This window comes from Poecilia mexicana, unplaced genomic scaffold, assembly GCF_051168715.1.
Source record: "Poecilia mexicana isolate PSO_F unplaced genomic scaffold, ASM5116871v1 scaffold_7, whole genome shotgun sequence".
Classification (NCBI taxonomy): Eukaryota; Metazoa; Chordata; class Actinopteri; order Cyprinodontiformes; family Poeciliidae; genus Poecilia; species Poecilia mexicana.
Window position 1 is genome coordinate 4,895,797 of NW_028263376.1, and position 27,778 is coordinate 4,923,574.

General features: G+C 39.0%; 1 long non-coding RNA gene across 1 annotated transcript; it reads right to left on the reverse strand.

Annotated features, from left to right (window-relative positions):
* Positions 1 to 6,957: 6,957 nt before the first annotated feature.
* On the reverse strand, positions 6,958 to 8,399 carry LOC148158253 (uncharacterized). The gene is made up of 2 exons (XR_015763862.1): positions 7,862 to 8,399; positions 6,958 to 7,383 (listed from the first exon to the last, which is right to left on the reverse strand). It is a non-coding gene; the product is annotated as an uncharacterized LOC148158253 (long non-coding RNA).
* Between the last annotated feature and the right edge of the window lie 19,379 nt (positions 8,400 to 27,778).

The following is a 27,778-nucleotide window of genomic DNA, read 5'->3' on the forward strand; positions in this document are numbered from 1 at the left end:
CAACTATAAGTTGCTATACAGTTCAGAGGTTTTGACCTTTTGGATTCTAGCATACTTCCTGCTCTAATCTCACACTTCTTTGATAAGCTTTATTGGCCTAAATCATCTTTTGCAAAAAAAGAGAGGGTTATTTATTTATTTATTTATTTATTTATTTATTGCCAAAATCACTTTTGGCAAAACATGACTTAGGAAGATGATTATATTTAGCTTTTTTTTTCAATAACTCAATAACCCTAAAGCAATGTTTTTTTAAACACATATCCAAGTAACTTTAGTAGATATTTTAAATCATTTTTATTTTGACAACCCTGTTTAAAAAAAAAAAAAAAAAAAAAAGAATTGTTGCGAAATGCAAATCTTTCCGAATGATCAACCTTCTCCCTCTTTGTTTGTCTTTGGATGGTCAGTAGACATGTTGGGGGCCCCCCGGTGTGAATCCATAACTGTCTCATCAAGGGTCATTTGGACTGGGGGCCCGGCACCTCAGTGACAGACAGGCCACACACAGACAAGCATGCACTCTGCAGCGAAGCCAAGACAAAACAAAATGCGTTGGAGAAAAATTGGAAAACCCTCCTGCGCAGATACAGTTGCTGACTGCGGCTCTGGCGGGACTGGAATGCAAGCCATTGTTTCGAGAGCCATTTAACAACAATGGAGCGATCCTGGACAGTTTGCAGCACAATGCCTCCACGCTGCTCCACGCAGAAAGCCTCTGTGCCGCTCGCTGCTGTGGCACCCTGCTGGGCTCGGTGAACTGCTTGGGAAACGGGTCGCTTGTGCAGCTCATCCATTAAAGATGTTCTCCAACAATTACTCTGATGGCCCTCACGTAATGACGGCACCACTGAAGCACCACCCAAGCAGATTTTTTTTATCAGATTGGTGCTGAGAGTTTGGAAAGTTTAATCTGTTGCAGGGAATCTGCGCCAGATGTCTTTAATTATTATGTATTAAAGATTTATCTCCTTTGAAGAGCACATGTCTCCACACAGATATGTGTGCATACATACAGATAAAACCGTTTATTGTCGCTCACATTCTGGAGTGTTTTACATTACTGTAGAGACTCTCTACATAAATTAATGCTAAACCTACTCTTGACATGTTTGGCTTTAAAGCACTAATAAATCATAGTATGGAATCAATTGTAAAGGATTTTTATTTGAAAGTCAGTACAGATATTTATTTGTGTGGCGCTCAGTCAGTATAAACAACTTGTAGACCAGCTTGTTTCAGGCCTGACTGTTGGCCAACCATTTTTATTAGACTGAATGTTCTCCAACAAGGGAAAGAAAGCAAACTAATCACATTTGTTATGGTAGCCCCAACTTTTCTTTTTGTACAAAGGTTAGGAATCTATTTAGTGTTCATAGAAATTAAAACGTGTTTGTGATAAAACGTAATCCTTTGTTCTATATTTTTTAATTTTGCTGAACAACACATTACAAACATCCAGAACCCCCCCAAAAAAACTAATTTACAAGACTGATGGAACCTTTTTGGTTCAAAGAAATTTTATTTATTTATTTATTTATTTATTTATTTATTTATTTATTTATTTATTTATTTATTTATTTTGCATCCTTTGTTTTACCAGACAAGTTGAAAAGAAACTCCAATTTTCAATAACAACCTACTCGGAAAACACCAAAACATCAAACAACAGAATAACATGCAGCAGAAAACAAATTAATATAAAAAAAGAAAAAAAAGCACATGTGGGCTGCAGTAAGTAATCCTGGTGTTATTAGACACATGTAAACATCCAACTCTACAAACCTTAGCTGAACCCTTGGATTTAGTAAAGTTAGGCCACATATTTTTATTACTTTGTTTTTTAGAGCCCAACTTCGCATCCTTTTGCGTCACTTTAGGGAAGAGGTTTTGGATTGTGGTGTGACAATGCGGAACCTAGTATAACAAAAACATCCTTAACAGTGGGTCACTGACTGTCTGATGTGAGAGAGTGACTAAAGCTGCTGGAAGGGAACTGGAAAGCAGTTAGTTGTCAATGGGGATTTCTCTCAACCTGTTTCCATTTGCTCAACAGTGAGGTCTGCTGTGCTGTTATGAGGAAGTGGTTCCGCCTATCAGCGCGCACACTGGGTTTAAATCTGCATGACTGCAGATAAAGTCCTTTTTATCAACACCAGGATGGAGCAAATATGGTGAACAGGGAAACTGGTCTTAGAATTCTTTATTTGCTCACCTAAACCTATTCTGCATATGCGAACGTCGCTAACAGTGGCTGCTCTTCCATTACAAATGAGCGCAAAATTTTATCAATATCCCACTAAACACAATTTTACAATTGCAGTGTTTCCATTGAATAAGAAATGTCATTAAAATCACATGTGAATATGTTTGTTCACCTGATATCTTTAAAAAAACATTCATCACCATGCGTTTTTGTAAAATATACCAACTTTGATCCGGCAAAACAAACAAAAAAATGCCTCATACTAGCTACAAAACATTTTATTAAAAAACTGTATATATATATTTTTTTTTAATTAACATGTTTCTACTGAGCAAATTTATTTTCCAAATTTCAAATTGCGCAATTGTATGGTCAATGGAAACACAGCTATGAAAGCATAGCATTTCACATTCTTTCTTAATTTCCATTTTACCTAAATGAGTCCTGATACTGAGTAATTAGTGGGTGATTATGTGGTAAAGTGAGAAAACTTAATAGGGGCTTTTTGTCCTCCTGAATAAAAACAGAGTCTGGAGTTAAAAGGGCAGTGGTGTAGCATTGCACACAGAAAGTCCCAGAGAAACACACACCTGGTTAAAAAACGGAAAGTGAACGTGGATAGCTTCTGCTTTAGTTCTGTAAACGACAGTAGGAAGTGGCTGCAGATGCACACAAGCGGCAAAACTCAATTCAAGAAAGGACAGAAGTTGAATTTTAGAGTAAAAGAGAAGTGAACCCTCAAACAGCATCCACAACTGCTCTCTACGATACTATAACACCTGCGTGAAGATAGTAAAACAACAAAGGATGTGAGTCATAAGGAGATATGTATTAGATACACTCATGTATTCCTTTTTCTTTTTCTTTATGAGTCACGGATAAAGTGTGGCAAAAGAATCCAGCCTAACAATAGAACCACGTGATAGAGACCTGGAAACAAAGACTGAAAGTCACATGAAGGCCTAGCATACCTGGGGTGTGTTTTGGTCATGTGTGCGTGGGCCGGCTTTGGAATGAAAACAAAAGGTCAACGCACACTGATTGAAAATGTTGCAAAAATATTCTAGCTTTATATTAGATAGGAATGCTTCCTTTGAAATTTAATACTGCAATAATATCAACTGGGCACTTTGTATTGTAGTTATTCCATTCAGACATATAGATGTGTGTGAAAGCGTTAGAATGACTAAGAAAGGGAAATTAAGCTTTAAATCTGCTGTTGTTGTTGGTGCCAGACAGACCGGTGTGAACTACTTCTGATTCACTGGGATTTTTATTCTTGTGTTTACAGAAAAGGGTGCGAAAAAAAAAAAAAAAGTCAAGTGACTGGAAGTTGCGTGGACAAAAGTGTCTTTTTGTTGTTAGAGACAAGAGAAAAAATGACATTAATACCTACTTGTTCCAAATAAGGTATCCTCAATGCCAACTCTGACTACAAAGCAGTTAAAAATTGGAAGATGGGCTACAGCAGCAGAATGTCTCACCGGGTGTCACTCCAATCAGCTAAAAACAGGAAACTGAGGCCACAGCCTCACTGCCAGTGGACCTGATTGGAAAAATGCTGCCTGATGATTTATTTTGTAGTCATGCTGGAACCACAACAGAGATGGTGACTCAAGTTCATGCTCGGATTTGAGTCACACATAAGTTGCAAGACAAAACACTTGACTCAGACTTGAAGTCTGAAGCCATCTTTCTAGTGTTTTTTTTTTTATGTGCATCATGAAATACGGTATTAGAAAAGGTTGATATAAACAGCAAAATTTAAGACAGCTTCCTCAACTTCACAAAAACGTTTCTACACTCGTTTGAGTTGGTTTTGGTTTTTCCAAAAACAGTGAATTTGCTGAGGAGGAGATGGAAACACATATTTTCTGGAAAAATCGCTAGTGAGGTCGCTAACATTTACCTCACTTGACTGTTCAGTCATTTCCGCATTAGAGATGCATTTATTCCTCTATGTCTCCAAAGAGCATATAATATGGCAGTTGACAACTAGAACTTGCCTAATATCAATATATTCCTGAAAACTTCTCCATTTTTCTGAGATGTGCAGTCCATGATAGTTTGTAATGTCTACTTCCTGGATATTACAGCCATGTGTAACGTCAGCATCTGACAAAGCTATGCTTAGTGTAGCCTGGTTGATTTGCTCTAAACCAGAAGACAGAAACATACCTAATTTGCATTTTCTTTTTTTTTTTTTTTTCTTTTTTTGCAACATTTTAAAAGTTTGCTAAAAAATTTGCATGACAATTGGATATAAACATAGCTTGAGACCTGAGTCTCAAGCTATGATACTCAGGCCTCATAGCTAGCAAGATAGCTATAATATTTAAATCTCCTTGCTGGTCTTTATTCTATTGAAGCAAAGCTACTAATTAAGCTAAAGACATCAGATCTGACAACTTCTCTGTAATAGAATTAGCTTGGTTTATTAGCTAGTGATGCTTAGACTGCTAATATTTTATAAAAATCAGTTAATATTAGGAGTAGCTAATCTCTTAGGCCACATTCACTCAAAGGGTCTTGATGCTCAATTCTGATTTTTTTGCTGAAATCCATTTCTTTTTTTGTGGTTGTACTATTAATTAAATTTGACTGCAATCAGACTTCAGTGTGAGAGTTTTACGCACTGCTAACAAAATATTAATGGATTCCTAAAGTCTATTAATTGTTTTTGAAGATGTTGGGAGAAAGGAGCCAACAGTATTGTCAAAACATCATAAGACAAACAGAGCTATGAGGAAAAAAGGCCCAACAAATAGCGATAGCTGTTCAGACTGCTATAAAAAGTTGGATAGGGGAGACATATGGGCAAAAAGAAATTAAAATAAATATTTTTTTTTAAATTTAAAGCATCACAGAAATACTCATAAAATGTTAAAGGATAAAAAAAGTAATTGTTAATGAATGTTAACTTATGCTTGTCAAACATTCATGTGCTAAATTAGGCCTAAGACCAAACATTGAATTTCTACTCTACTGCAGTGGAGAGTTATAGGAAGACAAGATATTGTGCATTTATGAGAAAATATTTCTTTCAATAGAAACTTGCAAAAAAAAAAAAAAAAAAAAAATCTGAACATTTCTGAATCACTGTAAAGCTGGGATAAAATACTAACAACCAAAACTCCAAATAATATGAATAAATACCCAAATATGAGGATCTTGTCTTGGTTGTGTTTATCAGTTCTGGTGCCACTCAGGTTTACCTCGTGCACCGCCATGATCATTTTCCAGCCTTCCTAACTGAGAGCTGAGCAACATGTCAGGTCATATTGACTCAAGTCTTAATCTGACATTTAATAAATTAAGCAAATATTTAATTTCCTTGTTGCAACAGCAAGTCAGCAGTGTTTCTTTCTTCTTCTTTTTTCCCACTGTAGCTTACCAAGAGATCCCAGATTAATATCACCTCATTAAGTACCAGCCAGCCACAGGAGTGTTTTTGTTGTATGAAGCAAATAATCCTAACAAAAGCTTACCAGTGTGATGTCATGGTAATAGGCGGAGAGAATAGCATTCTGGGTGTGACTCCAAAAGCAATAACTGTTGGTAGAATGTGGTGTGCTTGTGTGTGTGTGTGTGCATGTGTGTGTCACTTATCTGCCACGCCGACAATACCACAGGTTACTTTTACTTTTATTGATGGAAAATGTTGTTTCTTACAGGACAGTTGTACTATTTTGTAACCTTGCAGGTTTTACAGTTTGCTGCCCTCTTGGACTCACATCCATCTTTTATCATCCAACTTTTAGTTTATCTGATAGTAATGATTAGAGCACCTCCATTAATAAGAACTGGAGATGAAGATTCTGTTTCTGTTTTAAAGTGAATGGTATGTCACTCCTGTTGTATTAGAGTAGAGCACAAATTATAATATAATAATGTTGTTTATTGTCCCACAGTGTGAAAGTTCGTGTGTGCTCCATCATTATAAGATGAGCTTGTTACCTTTTGTATTCTCTGTCCAATGGCTGCTGGAAAAGACAAGTGTTTTGTTGTAAACCCCAATGTACAACATGTGCATGACTCCGGCTCAAAAAGAGATGGTTGTTCATAATTGTGCATCAGTTTGCAGCCATTTTCACATGTATAAACATTGTGGGGGGCGTGGTCAGCAACAGCTTATTGACATAAAAGTGACAGAATCCCTAAAATAGCTCCAAATATGCAGAACTAAGCAGGAAAAATCTCATCATACGAGGATGGTGATTTTGTGCAAAAAACATAATGAATCTGTTTTGCAAAGCCCATAGATCTATCTTAATTTGTTTAAAATGAAACATTATAGATCAACTTTAAAAGTGTGCTGTGTCTACGTAACCATCTGGATGTGACTGATAGTCAGGCACATAGACGAGAAACAGCAGAAGCTGCTGTAATGTTTATCTTTTTTCTTTACAAAATATGCCAGCAAGAAGAGCATGTTTTATCATGATGCCGAGGTATTTCAACATAAAACTGGAGCTAAGCTGATAAAATAGATGTGAGTGTTAATGTTCTGCTATATGTGATAGAACAAAAAAGCTACATTTAATTTGATGGTATCTTTAAAATTTTATCATTTAAAATAAAATAAAAAATCCTCGCAGTGCAGGACCACCCTTTTCAGGCGTATTTAAACCTATATATCCAGTATTTAGTAATGTAACTAGAGTGCAATTTCTTTCCCCAGTTAGGTTGTACTGAAAAAACAAAACAACAACAAAAACAACAACAACAAAAAGGACCAGCAGAGTCACAGGTCAGGTTGATTTAGCCATCTGGAAGCCGTAGTGAACAACCAGGCCTCGTCAGCATGACTCATGTTTATGGATTCAACAAACAGAATATTTTTTTTCCAGGTAAATACAACAACACAGCCTCCCATTCACCAGGCGCAGGTCCCTGGAGCGTTTGTTGACATCCACTTCTCGCTCCAGCCGCTTGCTGCCTCTCTCAGCTGTCATGTGCCGCCCTCTCCCCCGCCCCAAACTTATTCCGTGGAAGCCCCAGCCGCTTCTTATCTCACCACGCCCACTTCCACAGAAATCAACACACCCATTGCTTCCAACAGAAACGTGTGTAGCATCGTGTGAGTTTGCTTCTACACACACGTTTCATTTCTATGTGTTTTGTCCGTTAGGAAGCAGGGCCGCACATCCTCACGGTGCCGTTCGGGTGATGTTTTCCTGAAAAACAGCGACAGAACCCGTGGCACGTCAGTGATCACTCAGCTGTTGCGTTAGCTAACTTGTAGGTTAATGACTCTGCTGTAAATATTGGTGCCACTTTCGGTGATTATGCAAAGTTAAATCTATGCTGTCATAAAATACACAGCACATCTTGCATATTGGAGCCATGGCATTAGATTTTTGGAGACAACAGAGAGCCATAGCTATCCTTGTTGTTTATTACAAGTTTATTAATAAATAAATAAATAAATAAATAAATAAATAAATAAATAAATAAATAAATAAATAAATAAATAAATAACTTTTCCACATTATGTGCATCCAGATCTAAAACATAGCAGGGGGAAATTGCTCAGGTCTGACATCAGTGCCAGGTTTGAACAAAATCTAACAGATAGTGAATAAACATAGTGTTTATTGCCCCACAGTAAACAATTGGAGGGATCCCCAAGTCCAGTCATGAAAAGCAACTGACCTGTAGCTTTTCCGCTCGTACCTAGCAGCATGGCTCAACTCTACTATACACGGTTCGGATGGTTTTCCACTACAATCCAGTAACAACTCCAGTTGTTACTGGAGTTGCTACTCCAGGAACAACTGGGTTAAAATAAAATAAAAAATCCTCGCAGTGCAGGACCACCCTGCACTGTCAGGGAGTCACAGAGTCCAAAAAGTAGGCCTTCGTGATCTGTACTCAGCACAACGATGGAGGGCATGGAAGTTGTCTGCTCAGTTAACCATTGTCCTTTGGAACGGCAAATTGCTCAATCGCTGCTGTAAATTTTTACAAATGGGATTATTGTAAGGGACTTGATCTTATTGATGCAACGAGTGACTCCGCCCCCTAGCCAATCAGTGATCAACAGTATTCTAACGTTGCGTTTTCAGCTGGACTGGAACCTTAGTGAAGTAGGTTCTAATTAAGGGGCTGGTAGTTTGCACCAGTTACCAGTGGAAAACCACTAGTACTGCACAGAGCAGTAATGCACACTCACTGACTCCTGGCAGAACAGAGTACTGTTCTGCACAGACCAGTTAGGGTCTTGATCTTACTGGGCCCTGACTGGGCCCTAACTGGGCTCTGGCACTATGAGAGACATTAATGTTTCTGTTCTCTAAAACGCTTGAATTCAATGGAATTCCCTTATTGGCATTCAATTATTCATCCCTGTAAAGGGAATTCAGCTCCTGGATTTCTGTCAGGCTCCATCGTAGCTTGCCACCATCAGTATGTGAATGACTGAATTATGAAGCACTTTGGGGTCCTCTGGACTTCATAAACAACTATACAAGTACAGACCATTTACCAAAAGAGCTGCTCATTTTCTTGATCCATGTTTGTTATTATTTCAGTCTGGACTAAAGTAATGGACTGACTACATGAAGATCTGACAGCCTAACATTACCATCCAAAGAGCACCATGACTAAAAGGTGCAAATCCTATGAAGTCATCAGTGCAAGCAGTCATCCCAGAGCTTTTAGTCTTTCCAAGAAAAACGCTTCATCTGACTCGACTCATAGATCAAGACTGCAGAAAAACATAAGGGAGTACCACAACATTAACGGGGAGGACAGTGAGGACCTTTGGTTTATCTGATTACTGCCAACTCCCCAGCATTGGCTGAATACTCAGCAATGATGTCAGTGCATTCCTAAGGCCTCAGAGACATTCTCCAGGCAGCACCAGTGAGCCTAAAAGACCTTTTCACAGCATTAAAGCCAGATTCCACCACACAAGCTGAGTTCACATGCAAAGCCTTATCTCTGAGCCATTCAGGCCTGAATGGAGACTTTGATAAAAAGCTTAGGCGTTTTATGTCTTTGGACTGATTATTTTCAAAGTTTATGGGTTTCTGACCAACTGCGCTACACAAACTTGCTGCTTAGGTTTTCAGGCAAAGTGAGAAAGTGCTATCCTCAGAGTGATGGATGTCAGCTACGGTGTTTGCCTCAGGTCACATTCTTTCCAGGAAAGCACCGCATCTCCAAGGCAGTGGCTAACTTTTGTCGTCTCGTCTGGTTATTACTCCAGTTTTGCTTTCCCTCTCTCCCTCACCCAGGCCTCCATGCTCCATGCACAGCTGATCCAAACTCAAACATCACCAGACACGGAGCCATAGCAGCTAGAAAACATATGGGCCGTGTGCTTGTCCACTTGCACCAACTCAGTGACCTCCTTTTTACTGTACAGCTGATTCTCTCTCACAGCTACTTATTCATGCACACTCACTGACTCCTGGCAGCTGATTCCTCTCGCCCTTTCCCAGAAGAGAGGGAGGCGAGGAAAACAGCTGCAGAGTTGATCTTAGTCCAGATTCTAGACTGACCAGAATTCCCTCCAAAATTAATATTCCACTGAATATTATGATTCAGTGGAAGTCCTGTCTTATTCCTCCACCCGCAGTAAAATGTATCTTAGCTAGAAATATCACTCACTTTCTGGGAAGTTATTTGTTTCTTCTGTGTTTCACAGCAGCTTGACACGTTGTACAAACACTTTATCTGGTATAACAGAAGATAAATGAGAAAAAAAGGTTTTTATTGCTGGACTTGTTTCCTGTAAAGGGTTCATTCAGCTTAGTCCGCTATAATCAAACTCTAGTCCGTTTGTCTATAAAGTGCAGTTTGTTTGGGGAGGTGTGAATGAGCAAATGAGCTCTGATGCGGACAAAGAAATCTACCTCTGGTCTTTCTAAAAACCTAGGCCTTGGTTTGTCTGAATTAAACTCTTGAATCATATGTGTATACCAAAAGCCAAAAGTGGACTACAGCATAGGGCGTCATGGGTAAATACAACCATAAGAAATGGGCAAGTCTACAGCTAGCGGCTCATGGTCTGTGGCTAACGATAAGCATGAAATCCTACAAATGTGACGCCACTCCATTTTTGTTGATATTTCATGAAGAGGGAAGTTGAGCTCAGTGTCTTCTGAGGTTCTCTGCAGTGGTTCTTGGTGCAACGGCACCACAGGTAAGACAGTGAACAGGTTGCTTAAAGAATTTGGTTTGCTTGACACAATGCAGGGTGAAATTTAACAACACCAGCTGAAAATGTAACAAATGTTGTAATTTCGGTCCCTATTGAACCAGGTCTACCAGACTAACAGGTGGAAAAACACCCTGAAGGTATCAGAGATGGAATTTGTTGCTCGTTGAGGGAATGAATGTTGCAGGTCTGTTCCTTTCAAAGAGCTGTTAAAAAGATGTTTGTTTTATTTATATGTATATTTGTATATTAAGATCCCCTCAAACCACTACACAGCTGAGATGGCTGGTATTTTCATATCTGATACCTGTTGATGCTTATTTCACACACACCAAAGATCATTTTCAAATCTCTTTGCTGCCATCTAGTGGTAGGAATTTTATAAAATTTCCATTTCATATGAAATATCTAAATGTATGCACAAAACACTTAATACCCCTAGGCAGATTTTATATTTAAATAGTATTTTCATTTTTGGAACATGTTTCCTGAGTGGAAATAATCTTAATGTTTAGAGCGTCATAGTTAGAGGCCCAACTTAAATCTGATAGAAAATGTGTGGAACATGTTGCATGATTGAAGGATTAAAAAAAGTCATAAAATTTATAGTTGAGACCTATTTTTTTTCACAAATGATACATCTTTACTTTGTGTTGTAGAAGCAGACTTCTTGGTTGAATTAAAATTACTATAAATCTAAATAGTTGCATCAACATTAAGATTCTCTGCTCAATTTAGAATATTTCTGACAGCAAAAAGACAGTTTGAATGTTCATGTAATTGGTAATAAATTCAGACAGTAAGGGAGCCTGTTAGAGGAAACTAATTTATTACTTGACAGTAATGATACAGAAAACTGCACTCTTTTCGTTCTTTTCAGTTGCCAGTCTTTCATTTCAAATAAAACAAGTAGCATTCACCCCCACTGTTAGACTGCTCTGTAACAAACACACTAAGCCAGTGTTTCAAACTGCTGTCATGGGATATTTACATATCAAATGAGCACCACACGTATGCCGGGTTCCTGACTTTTCTTTTTTTTCACTTCCTTGTCTGTTTTTCTATTTGTTTAGCTCACAGAGAACAATACCTCACCATGGAACATGGAAAACAGGGGAAAAAACACAAAAGGAAAGAAAAATTTTCAAATACCAAACAACTACAGGGAAATTACAGGTAATTTAAAACCTTTGCACAGTACATACGCTGTGAAGATTATTATTATTTTTTTAATGAATAAAGAAAGCAATTCTACATGCTAGTCTTACTTGGATCTTTGTTTTGAGAACTGCTGTGAGTAAGTCCAAAGAAGTAAAAAAAAATGTTTGGCCTCCTTCACTACCTTTTTTTCTTGCTTTTTTAATGGGCATAATGTCATAATCAGTGATGTGTGGAAAATAAAAATGGAGATACATGGCTAACTGCAGAGGTGGCAGGTGAGCTGAAGTGGCTGACTGGAGTCAGGCTGTGCTCAGCAACACCACAGAGCCATTAGCCAAAAATGACTTAAAGCTGCTTTTTCCTGCTAATGTTCTTCCGTTTCATAACAGGTTGAATAATTTACAGTGGCAGCTGAATTCAGATGACAAAGCAATTGGTCTGCTGTGAAACCTGTTGCCTGATGCTGTGATGCATACATTTTCCATAAAAAACTATTAACCCCTTTGGATGCTTTACCCCTTTTTATAGCTTTTACAAATCAACAACATGTAGCTTTCTTGATGAGGAGAAAGTGAAAACTGATTTCTACAAAACAATTAAAATTCCCTCTAAAAAAAACACACACAAAATAGGTACCCATATAAATATTTAGCTCTTCAAAGTGACTGACTTAATTCAACAGTGGTCCAGCCAATTGGTGCTATTACTCTGACAATGACTGAAGAGAGTTTGTGTCTCAAGGTATAGTAGTATAAAGACACCTGTGTCTGGAAGGACCATTCATTGGACTACCATTACAGCATGAAGATTAAAGAACCCTCAGAGAAAATCAGAGAAAAGGGAATTAAAAAGAATCAGTCAGGGGATGAATATAAAGAAATCTCTAAGGAATGGAACATCATTATCAATGATGAATGGAAAATAAAATTCAGCGAAATTCATCATCAAGACATTGACGGAATATAGCACTTTCATAAAATCTATCAAGATCAGGCCATCCTCTTACACTAAGAGACCGTGAAGAATGACACCAGTGAGAGAGGACAACAGGTTGCCATGACTACCCTGAAGGAATTACAAGCTTCAGCAGTTGAGATGGTAGACACTCTGCAGACCAGTCAAAGCTTTATGGGAGAGTAGTGTTGAGAAAGTCGCTATTGAGGAACAAATAGAGTTTGCTGAAAGGCCAGAGGAAGACTCATTTGACAAGAGGAAGAAAGTTCTTTGGTGTGGAGCTTTTTGACCATCAGACAAGAAGCTATATTTGGTGGACACCAAACACTGTACATCATCACAAGCACACCATCTCCACTTTGATGCAAAACAAAATGAATTCAGCAAAATATACCATAGGTGGTTCTAGAGGACAATTAGTTTCCATCTGCAGTGGAATTACTGCTTAAGAGAACATTTATTTTCCAGCAAGACCAAGCCAAAGCATCCGGCTAAAGCTACACAGAAATGTTTTGAAGGTTTGAAGATATAAATTTGTTCTGCTTGATGTTCTGAAGTTCAAATCTCAGTCCAAAGGAGGATTTGATTAAGGACTTGACAAGGCCTGTTCACAGCTCATCCCCATGAACTATTAAAAGTTGTTTTTGTGTCAAAGGAGCCAAATTGTGTTGATCATGATGGATTCGTAAAAGCTATGAAAGGGTAAAACATCCATTCACCCAAGATTCTGCTTTGAGTGAGAACCTGAAGAGGTAGTGGGAATGACATGGACCGCCATTACCCATCACCCAGTAATACAGCTAGTTACCACGTAGACTGGGCACTGGCTGGTGGACAGACACTGAAGGAGTCACATATTTCTAAGGCAAGTCTTCCTGCTGATTAAAGGTAAAGACATGCTTTCCTCCTACTTTCATCATTTTCCTTGAAAACTTTCAAAAACCCATTGTAGAAGTGCCTGGCAGCATCATTAGCTGATTAAGATGCCAGATAAAAACTTGAGTAAAAACATTTGGTGGTAGAGATGACTGGTCTTCCCACTAACATCTTCTGGTTGATTTATTTTTCACTTAGTCATAATGACACTTAAGCTAAAGACCCGCAATGATGAAACCTACTTTCACTCTGACTTGAAAAAAATTTGTTTTTCTCATATACTTGCACAAAGCAAGAAAGGAGTCTAACAAGGTTGCAGCCAATGCACTAAGTGTCATTGCAACACCAACCCCAGCATGTTTGGCAATTCCCTCTGCATTGGAGCTCCATTAGCATCTCTGCCTGTTTTTCCATCACACAGAATCAGTGATGAAGCCCAGAAAGTTACTTAACTCTTACATGACATAACAGCCATCCATGTTAATAGATAGCTATGGCTTGATGCCGATTCAAACAGCTGTCTGTCTGTCTGTCTGTCTGTCTGTCTGTCTGAGAACCGGGTTGCCGAAGCAGACAAACAGGATGCCGGCATCTTTAATAGTTTATGCAGCAGCTGGCTGCTTTCTTGCAGCTGCATCCTGGAGTTATGTTCTCATTCCCATCAACCCTTCAACACAAACTCATAGTATAGGAAGGCATGGTGAGATTGTTATGTACTTATATTTAATTAGTGTTATAATGTAAGCTTTACAGGACAGGAAACAGTTTCTTTAGGATTGTAAAAAGATTGAAAATAAAGGGATTCTCCCTTTCTCAGTTATTTTCAGTACACCACAGAAGCTGTTGAACCATTTTGAGACAGTAGAAGTGAATTGAGAACTTATCCAGACTAACTGGGACAGTGACTTGAGGAAAGCTCTAAGTAGGCCTACTGACATCCAACTGGAGTATTTGTTTTGAAATTGTTTACACGGATGGATTTTGGTATCTTGCTCGACAATAAATGAATCTTTATAACTAAAAATGACTGAGTTTTCTTCATATGTGGCTTCTCGAACCAGAGAGATTCAATAAAGTTTAGTAATGGGATCCTTATTATTTTCTTACATTCTTTTCTTAGCTAACTTTCTTTTTTTATTTAGTCTTTTCATAATCTTTTCAGAATTTCTTGAGACTTTTACACAGATGAAATGTGGTGGGCACACTTTCACTAATCAGCTAATAGTTGAGCTAATTTTTCACCTAGCACATTAGCGTTTTTGCTAACTAGTAAAACATTTAGCACACTTAGCTTCCCCTAAATAAATATTTCCATGAAAATTCTAAAGTGCTAATTTACTTGGCAGTTTTGTAAACTTTCAGTTGAGTGAAAGTCTACAAAATATATAAATATATTTTGTACCCAGAATGCGTCAGTTTAAGATCTACTGATGACCCGCATGCTTTCTGACCAAAGCCCTGTCATTGTCAATTAGGCACGACTAGCAACAGAGTTAGCAATACTCAACTATAAAACTGAAATCATGAGTGAAATACATCATTTCCTGAAGCACAACCACACATGTGTGTAATTACAAATTTCACCCTGTTGAGGGCGATATAATATGTTATGGCATGTGTTATTGAGGGCTGCACAGTGGCGCAGTAGGTAGCACTTACAGCAAGAAGGTCCTGGGTTTGATTCCCGGCCCGGGATCTTTCTGCATGGAGTTTGCATGTTCTCCCAGTGCATGTGTGGGTTCTCTCCGGGTACTCTGGCTTCCTCCCACAGTCCAAAAACATGAAGGTCTTTTGGCAAAGCTAACCTGGAACGTTAGCTGGGGATAGGCACCAGCAACCCTCCCGACCCCACTAGGGACAAGGGTGTATAGAAGATGGATGGATGTGTCATTGACACATGGTGGGGAAACATGGCTAAAATTTGTGCTTTGTCACGAGCTCCTGCTAAATACAGTGTTGGTATAGCATGTTAGCAAAAATAATGTTCATGATTAATGCTTCAGTTTCTAGGTGATGGCAGGCCCAACCTTTTTCTCTGAACATTTGATACCATTGACAGCCAGTTCTTGCTCTAATTTGGCCTTGAAACATAAAATGAAAATGGGACTTTGTGTGTTATTTGTTCATGGAAATAGAGTGATTGAAAGCAGGGTTAGTCCATGTGTCCTGTACAAATTTGGTCTGAAAGTATTTGAAAGTTAGACTTGGCGAGCTCAATAGATGTACAACTGTTGACAGATTTTTACATGACAATTATTCAGCCACATGTACACCTTGCTTAGCCGGAAAGTAACTTTTTGGTTTCAGGTGTTATTTCAAGCAGAAAATTAAAATATTTCTCCAACACATAGAGATTCTGAAAACAAAAATAGCATGAGGTGATTTCTTTGTCGCCATTACCGAAATGGCAACACTGACTGCATTTCTTTTGACCATGAAATTGTGTAAATTGAAACTACAAAAATCAATTTGTTTAATGGAAACAGCAATTTTGAAAAAAAACCTTTTTTGATAGGTGGTTTTACAGCCGTGTGGAAATTTGCATATTTCACAAAACTGCAACGAAAACACTTCTTTTGTGGTCAACAGTTGGATGTTACTGCTGGTTGAAAAGACGATGAAGACGACGAGGAGGAAGTTATTGGAGGATGACGATGTAGCGTGTTTCAACAAACTTATTCGTGTGTGATTTTAATTTGACTCCATGAAGCATGGATTTCTTATTTCAAGAAAACACCTGCAATTGCAAAATTGTGTTTTTTTTTCTTTCAGAAATTAGCAGGTTATCGACAAAGTTATGTGCACATTTGTAACAGAGCTAATAGCTCCCATGATCTTTTTTATGATGTGGCATGATGTGGTGAACTCAAAACAACTATCGACTGATTTTAACTAGACCGCTGCAGAGTCACAGGTTACAAATCTCAGGGCACCAAGGATGGGAAAAAATCAACATCTTCCATATGAAACCAGCTCTTTCAGACCGCCCGATGGTAAACACGATACCAGATTTTGATATGAAACTTCTCAAGTTTTCTTTTGAGTCCATGACAAACTGCTCTCTGCTGCGGTTTCTGCCGCTCCGTTGTCTCGTTATCAGCTGTATTGATGAACACAGCTGCCGTTACCTGAGCTGAACCACGCTGTGGCTTTCTGTGCCCTATTTTCACAGGCCTCCTGTAGCGGCTCAGTGGTTTCCTAATATACTCATCTGCTTGCTCACTGTCTGCCACTCCTCATCTCCTTCTGCTCCTTCACGCCGTCCCTGAATGACTTGGCCTTTCTCTTGTCTTTCTCTATCTGCTCCCATGTGTAGTAGCAAGTGTTCAGCTCTTTTTTTCTCTCTTTTCTTTGGCCATCAGCATGGACTTGCCTGAATCTTTCACAAATGCAGAGACAATATCTGTCTCCTAAATGCCGCAAGCATCCATTCCTACACGAGCTTCCACGATGCAGGAGCAATGCAGTTTTGATAAATTATACATGTGGAGACATCTTACAACTGCAATGCATTACAAGGTCTGCATAATTGATAAGTGCATTATGACAGACTCCACTGCTGAGTATCACCTAAATTAACCCCTGCAACTTTGAAACCACACAGGAACCTGAGTATCGAGGCGATGATACTAACACAAACATGAAAAACATTAGAAAACAACACCACTGCTTGCAGTGTGTGTGCAGGTAGGCGTTCTCACAGGATGTCTGTTCACAATACTGTACAGGAAATACAGTATGAGTTATAAGAGCTACATACTGCTTTTCAGACTTTTTCTTTACTAATAAGCACCATTTTCTTCAATTTAGCTTTGGGTAAACATTGATTGTACCGGGGCATTGCTGAATAAATGATAATACCCAAATAGCTGATGTTATAGTCAAAGTGTTATCTGGTAAATTAGTATTTTTATAATAATCTTGGAAACATTAAATGCAGTGGTGAACTGTGACTTTCTATGACCAGTGAATTAACCTGGTCATATCTCCCTAAAATAATGGTGAAAGTCTTTTTTTTTTTTTGCCCACAGTGATTTTTTTTTTTGCCTAAATTATGTTTTGGTTGAAATGCTTAAGGCTATTATCAGATGAGAGTGTGATATCATCCAACGGGCTCACAATTTGTTTGTCTAGAAAGTCCGATGTGTTTGGGAAGGTGGTGTGAATGTGTAATTTAACTCTGAAGAAGATCAAAATAGGAAACTCTGGTCTGCCTGAGAACCTAAGTCTTGGTTCGCTGTATATGCGTAAGTGAACGCCTAACTGACTGGAGGCAGCGCCAAAAGAAGGAAGTGGACTACAACATATTGCATTCTGGGTTAATGCCAAGAATGTTTGTAGAAAATAGTCTGTATAATTTGCCAACGTAACATAGTTTTCATATATTAATAATAATAAGTTCCCCTCTGCTAGATTGAGGAATACATTTAATTAAAATGTTGTGTTCTGTTTGTGAATTTTTTTTTTTTTTTTTTTTTTTTTTTTTACTTAAGAGCAGGCAATGTGAGGACGGGGTGTGGTGGAATATTTTTTATCCCTATATAATGACCTGAGTCAGTGTGTCAAATCCTTCAGGTGTAGACACTGAAAAGAGGCGGAGCTTCCAATAGATCAAAGGCGCATGGTTAAAAGCAAGAGGCTCTCTGTTGGCAGGAAATTGGGTAGAACCCTGGTCTCAACTTTCATAATCACAAACTTTTCTCTTTCCCTGAGGCCACTAAAGAAACCCAACATCAATGACTAAAAGGTGGAGCTATTGTTGTTTGTTCATAATGTTCCACATTAGAAGAACTGCTGCTCTCATGGAACGGTGTTTGGAGGAAGGCCCCCCAAAAAATCAGGTATCAGTTCACATCTCTGGTTTCTTTTCATGTATGTGTTGGGTGGCATGGTGCTGCTTCAAACTGTGTGGCTTTAGTGGTTTAATTTTTCCTCTTTTTTGTTGGTAAAAAGACCAAGAGCCATTCCTGCCACTAGTGTTTTGTTTTGGTTGTATTTTCCCAGTATACCCTGCACTGTTGTCCACTTCCTGCCTTTGGAGCAATCTCTAGTGCTGTTCATCCCCTCGCCTGTGGTGGCGCTGCAGCAGGAACCACTGAGAAAAACAACACAAAAATCACGACACAGAGCACAGCTTCCTTCTTTACAAAATATTTAGTAAAATGAAGTGGCATCAGATTTTAGCTGTTGTAGGATTTCTTGTTTGTCTTTGCAAATTAACGACATTTACATGTAAAAGTAAACGGAAATGAAAGGAACTTCTTTAAAAATCTTTCAGGTGTTTTATTTATAAAATGCATGCAAGAAAAAAGGTCCCAGGCTCAGAAGAGATTTTGTTTTGCTATTATAAAGTTGTTTTCATTATTGCTTGTGAGTTTCATCCTTCTTATATATGGGCCTCTGGGAAACAACTTAAGTTGTTTTCACCATTTGGCCAAATCCAATTCTGATGTTTGTCATGTTTTCCATTGAAAAGGCAATCTGTGCTAATCCAGGCTGGTGCAGCTTGTAGTCACAGTTAATACTTCCTTCATGAAAAACAGCATCAGAATGTAAATTAGAAGTCGGAACAATATTTAGTAACAAATGAAAGTGTCAAAGTGATCCAGTCGGGGGGGTTGACATTAGGTGAACTATGTGCTTGGTTTGCCTTTGTTTCTAAAAGTCAGTAAAAACAGATGTAATAGGGACATAATGGACCAGTTAGTCAGAGTCACTTCCCTTTGTGTCGGTTCACATCAAAGCAGTGACTCCAGCTTTTATCCCTGCAGGTCTGGGACACAGAGTCCATCTTTAAAATAAATCCCCTCCTAACACTGGATTGCATTTTCAGTCTCTGTCCTCCCTCACTCTCTTTTTCACCTTCTCCTCGCTCTCCGCCTGCATCAACTCTGCCCCTGCTGTTCTTTTCACAGCTCTTTTACTTTCTCAAGTGTGAATACCTCCCTCCAGGTCTGACCTTAGATCAGTTCATCACAGCTTTTCAGGCAGGCAGTCGGTCGGTCATCCAACAAATCAGACCAGGGAAGGTCCGGACGAGCCGTGCTACATACCAGTGAGCTCGCCAGGAACACTTTATGCTTTTTATCAGAGAGATCACAAAGCAGCCAGACAGCATGTTGTCTGGTGTGTTGTTGCAAACAGAAACCTAGACAACCAGTCAGCACATACACAACGTGCATGTTAGGGATGAGCAAGATTTAAAATTTTATGTCAATGTTTTATAGGTTTTATTGTGACAGTGATAATTAATTTTTTTTTTGCATTTTGTAGATTTTTACAAGTGGCTGCACGGAGGAGCAGCTGTTAGCATGTTTCCCTTGTAACAAGTAGATTTTGGGTTTGAATCCTGGCCTGGATGATGTTTCTCTCTGGGTACTCTAGGTTCCACTCACTGTCCAAAACATGACTATTAGGTTAATTGTTCTCTTTAATTTGGTAAATTGTGGCCCTCCTCTTGTTCAGTGACCTCTGGAGAAAGGCACCCGCCATGCCACTCAGCATGGACAAGCGCTTAAAGACAATGAATGGATTTTCAAAGATATTTCCTTCAGTTTTATTTCTTTGGTAATGTTAACCAACTTTCTCAAAATAGAAGTAGAGTGAACCAATGCTTATTTGTGGATTTTTCTTTAGAATTCAAACTTATTCACAAAAAATTAACCTACAAGCTGATTTCTTTGAAGAGGATCAAATATATTCAAAAGAAAATGTGGCTTTGGAAGTTTAAATACCAAGGCGCAACTCTGCTTGATGTTTTATTTGGCTGGCATTTAAAAAGCAGTCAATCCAGGAGCACGGGTACAGTCACCACAGGGTCCATAAAAATGAAACCTTCCTGATTAGCAAATGCCAAAAAAAGTGGAAATGTTATAGTAAAGAAATCCAATATGGCGGATATCTGCTGTGATTTTCACCCCAAGTCAAAAGTGTAAGCATTGTCATTATAACCAGAATCAACTGTGGTCAAGTTGAAACCCGTCAAAACACCCTGAGACCACATTTGCTAATTCCCAGACGCACACTCAGAAGTGAGCCAGAGGTTTGTTTTGGAGTCTGTTGTGCAGGAGAGGGGAGATGAGATGTTTTCCAACTCTTTATAGCCTATGAATCAGATGGACAGCCGGAGAGGAAGGGTGAGGTATTGTCTCGTGGTTGGAGGATGAACTCATTCTCCCCATAGCCACGATTAAGAAGGCAGAGGAGGAGGGGGGAGTAGAGACAGCGCAGGGATGGATGTAGGCCAGCATGACGTGGCATTTGGGGTCAGATGTGGTTTATTTCAGACAGGTTTAAAAAACCACCAGCAGCGGATGGAAACGATGTGGCGCTCCCAAAATCTGCGAACCACAAAAATTCTGCCAACAAAGCCTTGGCACAAACAAGGTGTCTGTGACTCTATCTGGGAAAAAAGTCAGGAGGGAGTGGCTGCAAGCTGTGCAGCTTGTTATTCTTCACTTGGCAAATCCTTCTGAATCTTTTAGTGGAAGCCCCCTTGAAAGAAAAAATAATAATCTAGCACATATTTGGATGTAGACCTAAGAAAGGATCATGTTCACCAGGGGAAATGACGAAGATTCTCCTCAACATGAGGAAGAGTTTATGTGGACCTAGCTGTGTAAACAGTGATCCAAAGAGAAACTCCTGAAATCAGCATTTGTTTGCAGCTGAAAATAATTTATTGCAAAATTTCAGCTGTGAAGTGTGAAATCAGCAGGTTGTGTTTCCTGAGCTGGCTTTTTGCTCTCCACTCGGGTCGTTTAGGAAGGAAGAGGTGGACGGCAGCAGATGCCTTTCCGGAATCAACACCGTGTTTGGCAACCTTCCATGAGATAAAGGCGGCTCAGGCAGGAAGTTTGGACTGTGTTGTGGTTGCACCATATATTTTCCGTTGGTGGTGTGTGGAGAAAACAGTTAATCTGACGCCAAGCTTCACCTTTTCAGACACTTCTCTCATTTGAAAGCCCCCTGCAGAATCATTCACTCCCCCTGAGAGTTTCCACTGTGAATCTGTCTGCCTTCACAGTGACTCTTCATAACTCTGACCAAAGAACAGGTAAAAATGAGAAGTGATTTCAAAAATAAAGGTCATGGAAACGGTCCGTCTGACTTTTTACCTTCTTACACCATTATTCCACTGGGGTCAGGAGGGCGGCTGGTGCCTATCTCCAGCTGCCCCCAGTGAGAGGCAAGGTGCACCATGGACAGGTCAGCAGTCCAACCATACACGTACACACTCACACCTAAGAAGAATTTAGACAGACCAATGACAGTGACAGTCATGTTTTTCGACTGTGGGAGGAAGCCGGAGTACCCGGAGAGAACCCACACATGCACAAGGAGAACATGCACACTCTTTGCAGAAAGACCCCGGGCCGGGAATCAAATCTGGTAACAGTGCTACCAACTGTGTAACTATGCAGCCCCAGTGCAAATGAAAGCATAATGATAGAAGAGTCTTGACTGGGTCTACAGGGTAATGAAACTCATCTGATCCAGTGAAGAGAGCAAAAGAAAACCAAAGATGACCTACAGTGAAGGAGCTAGGACGAAGAAATTTCTGTCTTCTGAAGTGTTTCTGGAGAAGACTAAAGTCTAAAAGCAATTATTTTACAAAACCATTTTTTCCCTATTGAGCATTTCTCTAACTTCCCATTGAGATATTATGCTTTATTATATTTTTATCTTAATCAGTGGTATGAAGGTAGGTGCATTAGAAGTCCCCTAGCCTAGCCTTACCCTAGAAACACATGCAACTGTCTGCACAACATTATTGTTTGAGTTTCTTTATTGGACAGGCGCTTACATGAATACTGAGGTATTTTGGCAGACAATGTGAACATGAGGCTCCTTAGCATATCGGCTGTATGGATTTGAAAGGTGTTACATAACAAAGAGGAAATGAATGTGATACAGTGACCTCGTAGCGACCTTCAGATAATCCAATAACAATATGAAATCCGTTGTGATCATATTATCGTTAACGTTGGAGCCAGATGGCTGTGGATGAGAGGAAGATGGGGCAGCAACAGTGTGTTAGTGCGTGTGTGTGTGTAGGAGAGACTGAGAGAGCGATAGGTACTCAGGGCATTCCAGGTCATCTGTTAACCTTGTTGTTGTTACTGTTTGGGTGTTCAGATTAGCTTCTTCAGTTATCTTTGAAGCTGATTCTAGTACAGCGATCTCTCCACCAGTCAGTACTCAAGCATTTTACCCTACGAGTCAATACAACACATTCCCCTTCTCCGTTATCATACTGCTGGAGGAGGAATAATCATCCTGTCCTGTGTCTCCTTTGTATACCAGGAGGTATGAAGTTCCTCAAGTTAACACCAAGCCTGTTTTGTTTTTAAGTTTAGAACCTCTGCTTATTTTCACAGCTGGATCACAGCAGTAGTTTTATCATATTTATTATATATAAATGTGAAGATATTCTTAATTATTACATCAACTTTTTTTATGAAATAGAGTTTACACATCTCCAGGCAGAGCAAATGGCTTCAACCAAGTGGTGATGGTAAACTGCTAATGGCGAAGCTAATTTTACATTTGAACTTTAGCGTTTTTGTTAACTTTAAAAATGTTAAGAGCACTTAGCTTCCCCGAAGTAAAATTTTCCTGATAAATTTCAAAGCACATATTTTTATTGGCTGTTTTGTAAACTTTCAAGTTTTGGCTGTCGCCTTTTAACAATTCTTCAAGTAGCTACGTGTTTAGAGAAGATTGTTTGTGCAGAACCTCCGTTTTCTCTCATCACGTCCTCCACCAGTCATGGAGAATGTGACAAATGACAGAATAGCTGTCATTTATCACCAATACAAAGTTTGGGATATTGTTCTACATCTTAATCCTGCTGTAAGCGTCTCAGTGACTCTCCCTGACCTGTCTGCTGTGTGCCTTAGTCTTTATGATTCTGTTTGTTCTCTACTGTTCTGTAACAAACAAAGATATAGATATTAAGAACAAAGTTTATTTTACAAGGATCTTCACTAAACATATTTTAAGGTAAACAATAATTATAGATAAATTATATTGACAACTGCTAGTCAGACTAAAACGAGGTTAACCTTTAATCTGTGACATTCATCATGTCATCAAAGATGTTAAAAGGAGCCCAAAACATAAAGGATGCCACCAGTGTCTCTGAAAACACTTCTGCTGTCATCCGTGCCTTTTAGAGCACAAATCAGCTCCTGACATGCATTTTAAATGCTTTGATGTTTGTTTGCAGGTCTTTTGTGCGGTTGCAGCGTGCATGCAGAAACAGGTTAAAACTCCTCAAATACACTGAAACACAGCGGCATCCTTTTCCCCTTCACTCAGTGGCAGCTTCAGACCAAATACACCAGGGAGGAGGGGGCAGGATGAGCTCAGTGTTTTTACAAAGAGGCACAGAACAAAAGCATGAAACAAAACACAAAGCCAGGGCAATATATCATGGGTTTATTTATTAAGTGAGTCATAGTGCCAACGAGACACTCCTGGCTCTGAAGCTGCAGGTTGCAGACCTCCAGATGAAAACCCAGATCCTATGTCAATACGAGTGAAACGGGCAACACAGTCATTTTTAAATCATCTTCAGGTAAACTGTGAAGGTAATTACAACAGTTTTGTTAAAACAACAAACAATTGGTTTGACTTGTTGAATTAATTAAGATTTGTCTCTAAGGCTTTGTCCACACGTAGCTGGGTCTTTATAAAAACTAATATCTCTGCCACATAATTTGAAAATAATATCTTACACATGGGATCAATTTCAGGAAAATTTTCATCCACCTGAACTCGACCAAAACGCCAAACCCGCAGGGGGCAGTGTAGCATAAAAACTGAAAGTTATGTCAGCCAATCAGATTGCTTCAAAACAACCATGACTTCCTGTTGGGAGTTAAACATGGGAACTGGAGGTTCAATTGTGTGGACAGACATATAGATTGAATTACTTTTACATATCGTACAAGATAAAATTATTAAAACACAAAATGATATTTTGTGTTTTAACTTTATCGCAGAATGGAATTAGTTGGACCCTACCCAAGTATATATGCACACACAAATACAGAATTTTCTCAGATTTCCAGTCTGGTTGTAGAATTATTTTTAGTGATATTGCACGGAGTTATTGCAATAATCATGATTAGTGAAAATAAAACCAGCTTCCGAAAGCATTCCTTGCTCTTGGAAACCCAAACTGAATCTTATAGCTTCTATCCCAGAAACATTTACATTCATCAGCTTTTTTTTTTTGTTGTTCTTTTATCTTAATGCTTTGATCAGTGTTTGAAGCTGTGGGTTAAATCAGATGCAAAAGAACGCTTTGCGTGCAACAAACACCAAAGAGCTTCCCCCCCAGTAAACAGCCTGATTGTACACATGCATTTCTTATGCCGACAGATTGCAACACAGAATAATCAGGCTGCCTGTTTACCCTGCGAACAGAGTGACACTCAGTGAGGGAAAACCAAGGCTGTAGCAAGTTTACATTTTTAACAGCTGCGTCACAGGGGTTCATCACACCGCATACATCCAGCGCACGTGCCGCAACAGGAGATGGCATTCTGGGAAATTCCTATACTCTCGCTGATGATCACAAATGTGAAGATGGTTAAACATGCAGATTCAGCACCTCAAGCCGAGCCTCTCCCTCGTGCTTTGCCGCGTTCGTGTTGCGTTCTCTGCCAATGAAGGAATCTCAGTGGTAACAGCGTGGAGCAGCAAATATCTGCATATTCATCGCTATCCGCTATGCAAGAAACCACTCCAATCAGCGCTGTTCATGGGGAACACTTACATTTTGGAGAACTTTGAACAAAGTGAGGTAGTTTTTTGTGCCAGAAAAAAACAATAAAAAAATTGAGTTTCTGTTTTGAAGACAGCAGTTACTTTTATCAAAACAATTAAGCTGAATACTTTTTTTCAAAGTTTATAAGTTAGCAGCAGGGCTTCTTTTATTCTGACCACAGCTATCCTCCTCCACTCACCCCCACACTTGGCCACGCCTCTTTGTGTCTCTTGGCTCCGCCCCAAAATGTCTCAGGGGCGGGGCTTTGATTTCAAAGGGAGGTTGGCTACACTTCAAGGATGCAGAACACAAAGGTGAGAGAGAGACTTCGTAAATTATTAGGAACAAAAATTCCAAGGTTTTGTCCAGTAGAACAGCCATCACTGTTTCTGAAACCTTCATCAGATTTTCTTCTCATCAGCAGCTTTAGTTATATCCAATTGTCAGACATCGCTTGAAACAAATAATGCTAACAGGAATATTGTTTTTCTGCATCTGATAGACTTACATGTTGCAGCTACGATAGGCAGAAGTTGTGAATGGATTCTTGGTACACGTACTGACTTCTCTAATGTTTGGTGGTTTCCACCTTTTTTATTATACTTGTGATTGGAAAACTACATTTTGATAAGATGAAATCCTCCTGACAGAAAAAAAGTGAAAACCTCAAGACGAATTTTAATAAAATCTAATTATTTCTTCATTAAGAAGAGAATGTTTCTTACTTACCCCCAAGACCTGGCAACAAAAGACATCTACATCATTTCTAGAAAGAAGGAAAAAAAGACCAAATGTTGGTCCTGGTTGGGCAACAATTGTTAAGCTGTAAATGTGTCCTTAATTCTGTTCATATTCTGACTTTTCACATTTTGTAACATTCCAGTCACAAACATCCGCATATTTCCCAAGGTTTCTATGTTCACTAAAAGGCAAAATAATGAGATGGAAGCAAACAGAGTGCAATGTTTATATATTTTTTTTTATAATTTAATAATATTTGTTGTGCACAGATGTGTTCATTTCTCTTTTAGGTTCACATGGCAGTTAAAAAACATAAAACATTCACAATGCATAATAAAAAAAACTAGGTCACAAACCTGCAATGGGCACAACCTCAAATCTGAAAAAGGTTCAACAGTTGAGAAACATTATTGTGTTTGGCATAAATAAATTCTTCTAAATGTTCTTGGTTGTGTTTGTAGCTTTAAAAAGAACTTTAAATGGCCTTGTTACTGAAAATATGCTATACAAATAAAATTGCCTTGCATCTATGTTACCAAATAGAGAGTGACTGAAGTCACCCACAATGCATTGGGTCTTTTGTTTCGTTTTCCTTTTGTACAAATATCCCAGCAGCTTTAATTCTGAGTCAAAGATCTTTCTGACATAAAAATGATCAGAAAAGCGTGGCATGCGTTTGCATCCATGTAATGATCAGAAACGTATGCATGTTTATGGGCCTGTGTAGATAAGACTTCATGAAAATCCCTCCATGGCTGATTCACACTGAAACTCTCATATTGGAACTGGAGCATGGATGAAGCAAAACCATAATGTGATGCTTGCAGCTGCATTTCATTACAAATATGCACTAGACTTTGTTGATATTCTACTAATGTCAAAAAAACAGAATTTTGGAAATTGTGCCAATTCCATTAAATTAGAAATGTGATTATTACATGTGAATAAGTTTACTCACGGTTAGTCATTAAGCAACATGCTGCTTCATCATTCTCCAGTTATTTCCTGTTGTCTTTTTCATGTTTTCCATCAGCAGCTGATGATCATGTGACTCTTGTGGTGTGAAAAAAGTGTTTCCATTGCAGCTTTGCAAATTAGTCCAATATTTTTATTGATACAGTCATAAAACTACCTCATCCTACTGCCAGAACATATTTCTCGAAAAAAATAGTTTTTTTCAAAATTGCTGTGTTTCCATTAAGCAAATTTATTTTTGAAATGTCAAATTGCACAATTATATATATGGTCAATAAAAAAAAAAGTGTAATTCACTTAAAAAAAATTCACTTAAAAAAAAAAAAAAAAAAAAAAAAAAAGCTGGCCATATTTTCAAGGCACAAGTTCCCTTTAATCAAGTCTTAATAATATTTCTTGCTATATTACCCATGATGTTGTTTGTTCATAAAGGCACAGAGGTTTGGTTTGCTTATAGATACCAGTCACATGTAAACACCAGCCGTTTTCAGTAAAGTGTGATATGAAGCCCTACTCGAAAATTCAACCTGTAAGACTCTTCTGACATCACCTACCACCACGCGTCCAGCCAATCAGGACGCACCACCTCTCTACCTCAATCCAATCACCTGGCAAGATCTCCTTCAAAAGGCGAAGCAACCTCAGATCCACCCGCTTCAGTTGTGCTTCAACCCACCTCCTCCCCGTTTCCACCATCAGCCTCCCGGATGCCTCCAGGTCCCCTCAAGACTCCTCTCTCCAAGCTCCGCTCCACCACCAGTGACCGGGCCTGGAGGAAGACCTACCTGAGCTTCGTTCGAGCCGATCATTCAACCTCGCTGCGATTCTCAGCACGCACGTCTTCCGCCGGTGCCCGAGTGCCAAATTCTCGGTCCAATAGAATTGCCTAACTGCTGTTTCTCTCTCTGTGTGAGTCTCT